The following is a 10,466-nucleotide window of genomic DNA, read 5'->3' as shown; positions in this document are numbered from 1 at the left end:
CTCTGTTCTCTGTTTCTAGAGAGAGAAAACTTTATGCTCCCTAGAGCTAGGCTAGTTTCCCTGCTGCAGCATCACTGCAGCATCATAGGCATGATGGTCTCTCCCTCCAGACTGAAGGTAATGCCTTTTGATGGCTGTTTCTGTTTGAAAAGTACATGTATTTCTCTCCAGGCTCTGAAGTATGGAGCCTTAACCCAGCAAGTGCAGCAGCATGGCCTGCGCAAAGACAGATCCACCTTAGCAAATCAAAATAACTACATTCCCAGCCAAACTCTTCTACATTTTCAAATGGGTGAGGGTGGCTCAGTTACAGGCATCTTCAACCTCTGCACAGATCAGTGGCTATGGCACTCCAGCCTCTTAGGATTCAAATCTATGACACATATCCCAGGCTGCAGCAAGGGAGCCCAGAGCATGGAGAGGGAGAGGCAAGCAAAGTTATCTCTTTCAGCTACTCTGGCTCTTGATAGCCTGGCTCTGTACATTTGCAGTATAATTTATCATACCTTGAAGAACAATCCAAACAACTCCAGCAGCATGATCAAAAGAGTATAAAAAAGACCCAGAGGTGATTCAGGATGTTGCTGACATGAAGACATAAACACACTGATGTGTCTCCATCCTCCACCTTCTCCCCTGCCTTCCACACAGCTGGAGGAGCCACTAGAGGGGCTTCTAAGCACCAGCTGCCCTTGCAACAACAGAGGGGACCATTATTAGAAAGTATAACTCCCATTAAGATATTTTCTACAGTCACTATATTTGGCCACTAACTGTCCCATTTGGCAAAGGCAAACCCAGAAACATTGCAGTGTTTCACATTCAAATGTGTTAGAAGTAACATTCTCTCAAACAGCAGTAATTAATTTCCATGTGGCTTATTGGGGTTTATTTTTGCTCTTTAAAAGCTTTCAGTTGTGGAGCGTAATTTTAAAAATGATCAGAATAATGAATTTATTTATTGGCTAGTTGAATCATGTAACCTATTGTTTCACTGCTATGATCTGGAAGGAATTTATATCCAGACAAGCTTCCATGGAATTAATGTTCAAGGATCAGTTTGGCTCACAAGATGAAAAAGAGGTCAGAAATACAACGTAATGTGACAAAATTCTGTTATTCCATTTATTATTATGGCAACATGCACTGGTACCACTAGTGTTAAGGCTTGCATCAACATTTCCATTTTAAATCTTATTTATAGAGATCTGTAGCTCAGTCATAGAAATTTGCTGTAGGCAGAACATGTCATACAAATATTCATCTTAGAAATAATTTTCTTTAACATGTTTTAACACCTTCCAAAACAAACAAACAAAGACTTTGGCTCTTTTAAAAATGGAGTGCTCTATATCTTAATCTAAACAAAGGGCTTGATTCAATGATGAGCTGCTCTAGTTTGAGGCTAATATAAAGCATGCTAACATTAACTGAATTGAGTTACTCTGGAATTAAACTACAATAACATACTAGTAGTTCAGGCTCAAAGACTCTTTATCTATTGGAAACTGTATACCTCTATTAGATTCTATTTTAACAGCAACCTGAAGCCTGCTGATTTCTGCTTCTCACAATAACTATCCAGAAAGGATATAAAGCCTGTGTTATAAAATCTGTTTCCAGATGATCATATAGCATCAATTGAAGCATCCAGCTACACTCCAAACTTGTCTCAGGAAAATAAATTAGGTGATTGTATCTCACATCTCCTGTTTTCATTTATTCAAAATGAAAAATGACTTTTGAGGGATAATACTTGTATAGAACACAAAACAAGACTGACTTCAAATAATCTGAACATTGATCTTACTTCCTAGGGAGATCAGGGTGCTTCTCATTTCAATCAAGAGGCTCATAACAACTAAACATTAAACAAAACGGCAGAAAAGAAAAAGTAAAAACTCCAGAAAGCAGACTATACTGCAGAGATCTACATCTGAGTTCCTTATCTGATGCTGCTTTTACATTGAGCAGAGAGAAATAGGGCATGTCAAAGGGTGACTCGACTCATAGAAGCTACATGATATAGGTCAGCTGAAGCACAGCTTGTAAACATCTGCTTTTCTTCTTGAGCTATAAAGAGAACATGCATGATTACTTCAGATGTAGAAGGCTTCATTTGGACAGAAGGTCTCTGTCCTTGGGAATCTGTAGTAGAAAGGTAAGTGAGCTGATAGCTACCCAGCATCCTACTTGGCTTTGCAGCAAATAGTTATGGTGTGTTTGAGAACTGTCTTAAACAAAAGACAAGATTATATTCCTTCCAATAACCACACTGCTTTGGGGAGTTTTAGCTTACGTGCATCTCACAGAGGGTGTACGTATGTGGGTTTTTTTTTACTTCAACGTCTGTCTGACACCAACATTTCTGACTGTGTGTATTGGGACCATGTGTGCATCTGTGCTTGTCTTTACCCTTGTCACCACCTTCAATGATGACATAAATAGCAAAGCATCTCCTCTCCTCAAACCCTAGCCACGCAAAATCCCAGATGTGACAAAACCCCCTCATTGCTACATCGCCAAAGAGGATTAGGATTGGTGGGAAATGGAGGGAAAACTGCAGAAACTACAGTACCACATACAGTGGCAGAAACTGCTGTGCCCTGCTTATATTGGGTAATTAACTGTACTGGTGAGGTGTCACCTGGAGTATTGTGTCCAGTATTGGACTCTCCAATGCAAGATGGATGGTAATAAACTGGAGGGAGCACAGCAGAGGACTACTGAGATAGTCAGGGGCCTTAAGCATCTGGCAGCAAGGGACAGTTTACACGGTTGGGCTCATTTAGGCTGATAAAGAGGAGACTAAGGGATGATTTAATAGCAGCCTACAACTATTTGTAGGGTATTTACAAAGATGACAGAGCCAAACTCTGGTTAGTGCTAGATGATAAAACAAAGGGCAATGGCCACAGATGGTGGCTTGGGAGATTCAGGTTGGACACTAGAAAAAAAGTCTTCGCTGGGGGGTAGTGTAGAATATAGGTTACCCAGGTAGGCTGTGGAATCACCATGCTTGGAGGTTTATGAGACTTGACTAGACAAAGCCATGCTCTACCTGATATAGTGCTGGTGATAGTCCAGGAGGTTGGACAGGGTGACTCTCAGATATCCTTTCCAGCCAAGGTTTCTTTGATGAATTTAAGCCTTGTTAATTGATAGTAACTGAAACAACTTCAGAAAGAAATGTAGTTGCTCACAAAGGAGAAAAAAAGTCTATGCATGTGCAAGAAATGGACTCTGGACCCTGCAAATCCATCCAGGTGAAATGAAGAACATGTATTTAGAGATGAAGGACAGTGTTTGTGTTTCTGGCAAAGTTGTGTTAGTGGAGTTTAAAGTCTCCATGTAAGATGAATAAAACAAAGCAGTCTCACTAAAAACTGGAATTCTCTGTATTTCCTGCTTTGATTTGGGATATGAAGTCTCACCAATCTAAGGGTCATACCAGAGAGTTTTTTTAGAGAATATAATACCTTATACATATTGGGGTTAAAGATTTCTTCAAGGGGATGGAAGCTGTACAGTTGACTGCTTTTGAATGCCAGAAAAGATACTTAGCACACATTGAACATAACTCCTGTGGTTACATCCAAAATAACTTAAGAAGCCTGAACCAATTTGTTTGCCACTAAGTAAATTGCTACAATCAAGTTCTGAACTCTCTCAATGCTTCTGTGATAGTTTGTTAAAAAATAAAACCACATTTAAAAAATAGTCCTACTTAGCCTGGGAAGACTGGCTGGCCGAGAAGTATATTTTTTACTCAAAATATCTGAAGTTTCTTGAGCTCCTTCTCCCTGTTGATGGATTTAATGAGACCAAGCTGTTTACATTTTTTCAATCCCACTTTATTTCCTGCACTTCCAGCTGCATTCCACAGCTTGTGCTTAGTACTGGAAACACCAGATTTTCCAGAGTTATCACTATATGACTATGAGTAAATGTTTCACAGACACTTAGGTAACTGGGCAGGTGGTATCTGTTTTATTTGCATGTTCACTGTTTATTGTATGTGCATTGCGTGCTAGATACAGTTTAAAAGACTGCACCTAGACAGCAGAAAAGAAGGCAGCAGCTGGCACACTTTCTGGCATGCAAGCAAGGAGCTTCCTGCTTCACATGGGGTAGGTGAAAACCCCTGGAAGAAGGGAAGGGATAAAGAGCAGGGAACCTGCAGGCTGACTGGAGACTTCTGAAATGAACCGGCGGCTCGCTTGTAACAAAGACTCATAAACAACCTTCAGGCTGCCAGCCAGGGAAAATGACACTTTCCTGGCATGTCAAACAGGACCATGCAATCCAGGAAGCTGCTCAAGGTTTCATAGAGCAAGCAGAAGAAAAAAAAGAAGAAGAAGAAAAAAAAAGTCTTTATGGGCAGGGAGCAAAGATTTATTTTCGAACACTGAAAAAATCTCCGTTCCTCAGAGGATCAGAGTATCTCTGTCAGAATTTAGCTTGCTCTCATCTCTATTCTAATTAAATCCAGCATTAGAGACTGAAAGCCCTTTTGATATTTCAGGCATACTCCCTTCAAGGAAAAGGTGTAGGAATATCTGCCTCTAAGCTCTGAGCATTTTACGATCCTGTCAGAACAGCTTAGCAATCTAAGTCTCATTCATGACTCTGACTAAGGGGTTCAGGAACTTTATACCACTAACAAGAAGTGAGCATTTGCACATCACTTAAAAAATGCAGCTTGGGTATTTCTGAAAAGTTTCCTTGAGCTGAAAAATAGTGGTATTATGGAGGGAAATTTAAATATATTTCTTCTAAAACATGTGGACAAGTCGTTAGTACCATATTGTTACTCATTTACTGTAATGTGGTTTGCTGTCTGCATGGCTTGGGAGAACATGTGGTGCATTCAGGAATTATCACTGGCCTGTTAAATATGCAAGCCTAGTTCTTTCTCCCTTTTTCTCTCTATGAGGATTATTAAAACATTACTGTGATATTATAAAATATTTAAAATGGATGTTCATCTGTGCTAGTCTGAAAACTGATTTCACTTTCTCTCCTTAGCTTTCTTTCAAAGTCTCTTCTATTTCATGTTTGTTTTATAAGAAAAAAACAGCAGCTGAACTATGCAGGTTTGCTCTGCAATAACAAACTAGGACGGACTTGAAAGGAAGGTACCTATACACAGTCTTAGCAAGAATTCACACTTTGAGTTTCCAAGAAGATTTTATGCATGAACCTTAATAAGGCTATTTAGAGATGATGAAACTCTCTTGTCAGCATCCCTTTAAAGTTTCTCAGTATAAATATCAACAATCTTGCCGGACAATTGGCAAGACGTTAGGAGGCTTACTGCATGCTGTGCTGTGAAGCTATCTAGTTTTAAAGAGCAAATGACTCATTTAATAGATATGGTTCTCTTGAAAGAACATTCTTCAGAGCTTAGTAAGAGGTTTAAACCATATTAACACTAGAAATCAATGAGCCAACAAACTGTGGACTACCGAGGTCATGGTTAATAAAGAAAGACTTCAATTTTATTTTCATATCCTGTTTTTGGACTAATCATTTTACCTCATTTTTAAGCAGAGTTTGGATATAATTCACCATCCCACACAAAGAGACTGATTCTTTTTCACTTGCACCAGTTTTACTCTCTTCAGTAATTTCAATGATATTAATCCTGATTTACAACAGAGAAATTGGATACAACAGGGGAATTGGATTTGCCTACATGTTCAAAGAAAGCAACCACCCTGTACATGCAGGGTCACAAAACACAGTCCAATTCAATGGTGCCATTTGGAGTATTTCTTGTAGGGAACGGCGATCGGAAGATCTCGCGATGGCACGGAAAGAGGAAGGAAGAGGAAGGATATGACGTAGAGATAGCAGTATGCTTGTAGGTACATAAGCGAATACATGCGTACAATAAACGCCATTTGCAGCATCCTCATATTGGTGTCAGTGCTCATTGGCCCGGAGGCTGGGGGAGCCTCCGTGCCGTCTCAGGCGAACGGGAGATTGTCGCATCAGAAGGCGACAATTTCTGTCTAAACGATATACGGCTTCTGCTGACTACATGACATTAAAATACATACTAATGAGCCCATCATTTGCTTTCCACTTTGAATGGCTGATGCCTCATTCCTCATTGTCCAAACCAAAGTGGACTGGAATGGATAGAATGGCATTTTCCTCACTGAAAACAAGGTTGGCTCTGGCCTGTATGCTGACTGAAAGAATGTTGAACAAATATTTATATTAATTAGTGCCTATATTTAGGTCCTCCACTCATATACAAGTATTTAAGCAAATAGACTTTGATTTGTTGAAGTGCTGAGCCACTTTGAAGTTCTTCTCTAACCTTCAAGACAGGAGAATGCATAGGAAAGAAAAAAATATTCATACCCTCAAAAAACTGTATTGTCCACCCAGTGAAGACATTCCAAGTTTAAGTGAAGCAGCTTTTTGCTGCCCCTACTGAAGCCCCTACTAAGAAACCCTTAACAAAGGAAGACCAAGAATCTGAGAGCCGTGTGGCAAAATATAGTCAACAGCCATAAATTTCAGAAACAGATTCATTTTTAAACCTATTAGGGAACAACCTAACCTACCTTGAGCACAGACAGCTTAAAGTTGCATGCATTTTGCACTAGTGGTAGGGTATAGCTCCTGAAGCAGTGCTTTTCCACACAGAAGAAACATTTCTTGTTGAAAAGAAACACTGCGTAATGGGTTTGTGAAAGGAACGTCCATCACCTTGAATAAAATGCCAATGTAGAAGGAGAAACATGGGATTGTGCAGAATGCAGATATCTTAGGTTTCCACAAAGATTTCTTAAGAAAATGTTATCTACCAAAGTTCCTTCTGAGCTGGAAGTGAGACTACAGTGCTAGTGGTAATAAGAACCCCAGCTGGCTAAATTAGTGCTTAGTACTGGACCACCATACAGTGTCTTATTTTTCTGTTAGTCACTCGAATAGTTGCATACTTTCATAAGCTTCAGATAGGAAACAAAGTTGGTAAGCAGCAAACTTCTAACACTTTAAATGCAAGTTCAGTCTGACTGATTAGCTATTAAATCCCAGCTCTCTGGAAACCAAATTTGGTCAGATTTCTAGTCAGTGCTAACTCATGACAATAACTTTTTCTGACGTATTCCTGCAATTGCATTCTGGGTTCCAAACAGTGGGTTTACAAAAGATAAACAAGTTACATTAATATGTCCAATTTTATTAAAGTTCTAGTGTTTGGGTATAGATAGAGTCATCCCTCATTAATAAAAGCACAGCTCAATATTGTCCATGATTACTAGTGGTGTATTTCACGTCCCCCCCTTTCTGACATAACACATTCCTGCCTCCTTAATCTCCATCATCCTTCTTCCAATTTTTTTAAACACTTCCAACTAATGTCTAGACACAAGGACACCTGAACTGATATCAACAGTATATTCAATAATGCATTGTTTTTTATGATATTGTTCAGAAAAAGTCCATCCACTTTTTTTCACCTTTTGAGATTTAATAATTTGCTATTGTATGGCAGGGACATCATAGAAACAAATTTCTAGCCTTTTTTGCAAAACTAACTCATTTATATTATTCATGTATCAGCCTCAGTTTGTTCCAGTTAGGACAAGGTCAATGTGACTACAACTAGATTAATTCTGTGATGCTACATAGCAAAGCAGCCTTTAATATTGTTGTTCAGCAGAGGAAAAAGGCTCATGTTTTTAAAAATGGAGTAAAGGACATAAAACTATTTCCCTAGAGAAGTCAATAAAATAAATAGGATTCCAACACTGAAATTTTTCATATCTTTGAGGTTTTTCTAAAATGGAAGGATACAAGAAATTTGGCCCATTCATTCCAATTTCTGGTCCTGCTATGTCCCCATAATTTTTCTGCAACAACTAGCAATGTTGTTTGCCTGTCTGAAAGGAGAAACAAGACAAAACCTAAGAAATGTGCTCTCTGCACTTTCCTCCTCCCCTGTTCTTCCTTTCATCGCTTCCCTGGTAAAGATTTCAGAAAACTGCTTGATACAGTAAGGTTGGAAAAACACATTCTTGGCTGGTGGCTTTACTTGTGACTAAAAACCTGATTCAGAAATCTAGCACTATGAAAAGACAGTAACTTAAGAGTCTGCAAAATAGCAAAGATTTACATTTTGCAAGGTTAGACTGAATTGTACCTGCCTCGCTTTCTGTTCCACAGCCACCACGGAGAATTATGTAGGAGCAAAGACTACAAAATGTTTAGGTCCTGCCTCTTTACGGATTTGTCTAATCCCACACAGACCTGGTTGCTGGCTGTTCAGATCAGGGATCTTTCAGAGCTCACTATGTTTTCCTTCTGGCTCTCATGCTTGGATTCTTCCCAGAAGAAAAGCAGGGAAACAAGAGATGGGGGGTAGAATTTTCTTTTCACTCCAAGGAAGTGTGTTGCAGAGGGAATAGAATGAAAAACATAACTTGTGTGCATAGAGAACAGAGCAGAGATTAAGATGTATTTTCCTGCCAAATTCTTTTCCAGGATTGCTAAAGTATGTATTTCCCTCTCAGTTTGCATAACCTGCTCCCAAACATCCAGAAGCAAGCTTTTGTCTGCAAAATGTTGCTTCTGAGTTGAAAGACATTCTTTTCCTGCTAGTCTTTGCAGTGAAAGAGAGGAGCTGGAGTAAAGAATAGCTTGTTTGGCAATAATTTGATGTTTCTGATGCTTTCAAATACAGCAGCTCCTGCATTTCATTGAGCTTCTTAGATGTTAGAACCAAAATTACAGCATAGAGCTCAAGAAATGCTGCAATAACAACATAATGCGTGTAATGACCCTTTTCTTTTTTTGCAGGCTAAAAATTGCTTTCTAAACAATTGTCCTACAATAACCCAGTTTGTTTATATTACAAATACTTTTAAGCATTTTTTCTCAAACAACTGGATTTTGGGCACAAAAAGATGAAAAACTAATTTGGGAATTTATATTAAGTAAGGCATAGAAGATGTATAAAGCTATCACATGCCTACTAATAGGCATCTACAATATGATTATGCTCTCAGAGATAGAAAAACACCAATAATTATCCCTGATCTTTGTAATAGCAGTCTCAGAAAACAAACCATTTACTAAAATATGGTCCACATTGTGAGAAGTGTCTGTGAACCATTTCAATAAAGATCTGCATGGAAATTAAAGGTCTCACTTTTAAGGCAGAAGCAGAGAGTTTTGTGACCTTACCATGATTTATACTTGTCCCTTTTACAGAAGTAAACACCCGAGGTGGCTTGCATGTTTGGTTTCTGCATCTCAGTACTTCACAGCATGGCCTGCTGTGCTGGAAAGGCTTTGCTGACATTTAAAATACTTCCATGTTACTCTCTTAGTTCAGATCAGGAACACGTCTTTGCAGTGAATTTCCCAGCCACCTCTGCTTACTATGCTTTGGTTCATACTGTGATTTGGCTTTGGAGCCCAGATTCTTTTCAGATGAAATTAAACCAGATCCTACCTAATGAATCACTGCAACCAGTAAAAGGTTTTCAGTCATGGGACTGGACAAGATGGTCTGAAAGAACTCCTCCCACCCCCCAAAATTGGGTCCTAAACACTCTAAAGTTTCCTCGTGTTTCACATTAGTTGCTAAAGTAGACAGCCTTTGCCTCCACTTCACTAAAAGAGGCATTTTTGTTAGCAATAAGTTGCTCTGAGAGGACTATTCTAGAAAAATCAGATAACAGAAAGGCCCAACAAAATGCACATTATCTGTGTCAAATCCAGTTATGGTCTCTGATAAATACTGTATTCACATGTCATAAAAACAGTAACAGGCCAGATTAAAAACTCCTTACTGTGGTGAAAGTTACTTAAGGAAGAACCACTTGCCTCCAACAAAACTGCTTTAGTGAGTAACTGCTCACCAAAGAGACTAAGAGATTTGTAGACAAAGTTTTCTGTCACTTTTGGAAACAAAATATTTCAAAATATGGGATGGAAAGATAAGAAAGATAACTACTGAAAATCCTTTTTGCATAGGTAATTATAGTAATGTGCTTTCAGTTACTAAAAGATAAAGAGACTAATGATGAAATGAACACTGCAGTAATAAACTCTAACACAAACTCAGTAGCATCCCTTCAGAAAAAGCTTATTCTCAAGCTTATGTCAGTTAGTCCAGCTTTTTAAAGAGGATAAACCTATCCTCAGAGACACACGTTCATAGACAAATTGTGCAAGTTGTTCAGCACTCTTATTTGGCAAGGTCTCCAGCCAGATGGGTTTGCTAATGACTCTTGCAAGGTGTTTAAATCAGATTTTAGTGGAACACATGACTGCCATGTTTAATTACTCTAAGTTAATATAGCTTAGTGGACATTATTTGGTATTTGAGAGTCAGAGTTTTTGATGGAAAGTACAAAGACAAAATAGTCTTTTTCATTTGGAAATAAGGATACCAAGACCTTGATTCCCTGTTTATTTATAACTCTTCCTAAGAGAAG

This window comes from Dromaius novaehollandiae, chromosome 3, assembly GCF_036370855.1.
Source record: "Dromaius novaehollandiae isolate bDroNov1 chromosome 3, bDroNov1.hap1, whole genome shotgun sequence".
NCBI lineage: Eukaryota > Metazoa > Chordata > Aves > Casuariiformes > Dromaiidae > Dromaius > Dromaius novaehollandiae.
This window is presented reverse-complemented; position numbering follows the sequence as displayed.